Source organism: Arachis ipaensis, chromosome B04 (genome assembly GCF_000816755.2).
Source record: "Arachis ipaensis cultivar K30076 chromosome B04, Araip1.1, whole genome shotgun sequence".
NCBI lineage: Eukaryota > Viridiplantae > Streptophyta > Magnoliopsida > Fabales > Fabaceae > Arachis > Arachis ipaensis.
In genome coordinates, this window is record NC_029788.2 from 123216403 (window position 1) to 123220716 (window position 4314).

At 30.6% G+C, this 4314-nt stretch overlaps 1 long non-coding RNA gene across 2 annotated transcripts; it reads right to left on the reverse strand.

Annotated features, from left to right (window-relative positions):
• On the reverse strand, positions 2370-3475 carry LOC107637169. 2 transcript variants are annotated; one of them, XR_002361894.1, is made up of 3 exons: positions 3112-3475; positions 2911-3039; positions 2370-2640 (listed from the first exon to the last, which is right to left on the reverse strand). It is a non-coding gene; the product is annotated as an uncharacterized LOC107637169 (long non-coding RNA). The 2 variants fall into 2 exon arrangements; XR_002361895.1 differs by having other exon boundaries at positions 2615-2786.

The window sequence follows — 4314 nt, forward strand, 5'->3', positions numbered from 1 at the left end:
TGTATTAGCATCACTAAAGGTGCCTGGAGTAAAATATATACAATTTTAGAAACATTAATTTCAAAGAGCACTTGAAAGGTAGTAAATAAGGGAAGAAATCTTAAGAACCTTATTCAGATGCAAAACCAAAAAAAAAACAAAGAAAAGAGAGGAAATGATAACTTTAAAGAGCAATCAAAATAACATATATTAATCATGCAACAGAGAACATTCTTATGCTGAAAATGTTTTCACATTAAGAGAGAGCATTAAGAGAAAATAGATGAAGCAGGATCCCTTCCTACAGAAAGTTTTTTACTCAACAATAAGTGGAAGCAAGAAGCATCCTTATGATGTCTTAGGAACCTTACAATCTCAAAAGATGTCAATTTGTTTTCATTTGTCTATTATAAAAGCCTGAAAACAAAAATGCTGAAAAATTAATTGAGAATGCTGTCATTTGTATAATAGTTAACCTCTTTAAAATAACATCTCTTTTATTCTTTGCTGTCCCATTTTCATTTCTCCATCAGTTTGAAATGCAAAACGATGAAATTTGTATAGTTTTGCTTTTTTAAATTAGTTATTAAGAAATAAAAGTAGCTACTAATGAAAATATACTTAGATTACCATGCATGTGTCAAGCTGCCATATTAATGTAGAGTAATGTTTACAATTATAAACCCCTTCGAAAAAGGATCTTTCTTAGGGAAAGCAAAGGTAATAAAAGCTTATGCACTCTAAAGTCATGAGAGGCAAGAAGCAGGACCGTGCAAAAAACAAAAAAATGGCCATGTTTTGTTGAATTTGTTTTAAGCACATATTTTGAGATCTCTCTTATGTGAACATTCCACAGCTGTAAGCTTGTTAAAACTCAAAAAATAACTGAACTAAGAGTAGTGTCTATAAATTTATATAGAAAATATTATCTTTAGAGGCAAATAACCATAGAGAAAAGCATGTAATAAAGTTATATAAAATAAGCGAGAATAAAAGCCTTGATGAATTGTTGGGATGCAATTCCACCAGCCAAAGCAGCCACATCATGAAGCTCTGCCGCACCAAATTGACACATCAAATTGATAAGATCCCCAGCCAAAGCAGCACCATTGTATATCCAGATGTGTTGCAGAGCAAAATAATCATCATAATATACAAAGTTTGATATTGAATAAATGGCAACTAACCAAGCACCTCAAAAGCAACAAAAAAATAGTCCATGTATTCAGTCAAATTTCAACATCAATATATTCAAACTGATTTTACATAAAAATTTGTTCATGCAAATTATATTATTTGTTCTAATATGGTCAATTATGTCCTCTTCAAATGCAAATCAATTAGAGTGTGTAATCAGACTACTGTCCAAACATTAAAGAAATAAAATATAAACTAAGATATTATATCCACTTCAAAATTTTGCATCATAGTGATAAAGTAGCTTCACAAAAGAGATTGTTTGTCCTCTATCAAGTATTTTTTGTATAGCTTGTAAATATTTTAAATATAGTAAATATTATGAATTGTAAAATCATCAGCATATTCATATTATTTGTATAAAGATATGTATGCATAAGCTATGAGCATGGTCAAATTAAGCATACCAAAGCTAGTTCCTCAATGATTATAGAGCTGTTTCTGCCCTTTTAAAAATGTTCATAGGCACACCGTGCATGTCGCTCCCACTGGTCAACTGCTTCAAGCTGATGAACACTGAGTGTAGCCATAACTAGAAGACAGATTTACAGACGGATTTAGTCTTTATTACAGACGGATTTTGTCCCTCTGTAAAAGTCCCGTCGAAAATTATTTACCGATGGATTTTTTTTCGTCGAAAAATTACAGACGAATTTTTACAAGTTACCGACGGATTTTTCCTCTGTAAATTTTCTATCCATTTTTCAAAGGCGACGAACTTTCCGACGGATTTTTCGTCTGTAATTACAGACAAATTTTTAGACAGATTTTTCGTCTATAATTTGAATATTGGAAAACCATCTTACACTCTGATTACAGACAGAAAATCCGTCTGTAAATCTATCGGTAAGGTAAAATATTTTTTTTTAGATTTTTCTATTACAAAAATAAACATGTTTTCATACAAAATAAATATAAATTTAATAAATACAATTTTTTTTATCTATTTTGTATTCGAATATTTATAATATTTCAAAAAATAAACAAATTTATCGTATTATCAAACTAAAAGAAAAGTACTATAAACAAGCAAGTTAATATAATTCAAAACATAAACAAAGTGTATTAATACATCAACTGTAATATTAAGTAACAATCATACATCAAAATGTGTTGATACATCAACTATAATTCATCACAAACAAATATTTAATTAAAAGAGCATGTAATCAAATCTTATGGAATAAGAAATCTCTTAGCGTGTATATTTGCCAAGCCAAGCTAAACAAATTGCTAGATGTTTTTAGTGCCGACATGTAATGCATTTGGTTTTTCTCAGTTGAACTATTAAAGAAGAATAATTTATATTTCTCATCATTCACTGCTTTCTGTTGCCTTAGTTCTCTTTCTAAGCCATAGGCAAGAGAATCATCAACTTGAACTCGAGATAAAACAGAGTTGATCCTGTCAACGACTGCAAAAGCTCCTCGGAGACCCCCCAAAGGTATTAACCAGTCCTTAAACCTAAATGATATAATATCAGACAGTCAAGTAAAGATCAAGAGATAAGATGAAATAAATAACAAGTCACAACTTAATTTCCTTACGGCAAATGTTAAAGTGAAAGTATATCCAATAAAGGATGCCATAGCTCCGACAGAGAGCTCACCCTGAGAACAGAAACTAAAGCAACTTAAAAATATTATTTTAATGGTTGAACTTGTTGCAAAAGAAATAGTGAGAGAGAAATATAAATGGAAAAATAGAAATTTTGAACAGATTAGAACTACTTACCACGTTAACTTTGTTCCCTCCAAGACAATATAATGAAATCAAAGAGATATAAATAGCAACCCTGGTCATAGATTCATTAAATGATTTGAAAGTACCAAGCTTTATCCCACTTGACTGGAAAGATAGAACCTGTAAAGAACTAATAATTAGAGGTGTCAAGCCTTTCACAACAAAAACCTATTCGTTCTTGAATAATCTTACCTGTTTAGCAAATGTAAACATCTGCCGCTTTTCACCACCAAAAGATCTTACCTGTAATAATTTATTTTACTGTTATCAACTGTCTATTACAAATACAAGACTTTACAATGCACAAAGTTACTATAAATTTGAAGTATAAACCATGGAGAACTCACTGTTCGAATAGCAGAAAATGTTTCTGATACACAATCAGCTATTGATGCCTGGGCCAACCCATGTGCTTTGAAAACAGGAAATGTTGAGCTCTTGTAGACAGCTTCAGAGAACTATAAAAATCAGCAGAAAAAAACACAAATTGACAAGCAACATGACTCAAAATTTCTATATATGATACTTTTATATTAATGTATTTCTAATTCAAGCTACAAGAATAAAGAAATGGGTTGAATATACCCACACTTAATAATAATAAATCACAATACTCTTAGATAATAATTAAAAAAAGAATAAAAGGATGATGAAGATCAGAAGATAGAGATATGGATATACATACAGCAGTGTGGAGTCTCTAATGGATCCATTGAGATGAGCATGCAACTCCACCTTTGGCACTTTCTTGGTATTGATATCAAAATATGCAACTCTGATTTTTTAGATGAAAACATGAGAAGAAGTGGCACTTTCTTGGTATTGATATCAAAATCATCTTCAGTGTTATCTTTAAAAAACAAAACTCTTTCTTTCTCTTTCTTTTTTAAATCAGGAGGGAAAAAGAGGAAAGCTCTTTAAGATCGACTATGCAGTAGGCCTTTAATATCGAAATCAAAGTAATTACTAGGGAAGACTTCACAATAAACCCTATATTTTAATATCTTTTAATTCAAATCAGATAAAGCATATCATACTTTATCCAACAATAGAGTAAACTCTCCACTGAGAAAAAAGAAGCATGAACCTAAGCTTTAAAATTAACAAGTAGTATTACTCAGTCATCATTTTCAATTTGACGTAAAATTATCTATCAATCTGCCACCAGTGCCCACAGGTTAAAGTGAATCCCGCAATCCCTCAAATAAACTAACTCACCCACAAGTTCAGCTCACAAATCATAATAACAACAACAATATACAATTTAAATCGTTGGTAAGGAGAAGCTAAGTGCAATTTAGGTTTCTTTATTTTATCTTCAGAATGATTAACATGTCTGAAAAAGGTTGGGTGTTATGTAATTTATGTGGGTCCTATATATATATAATATATATA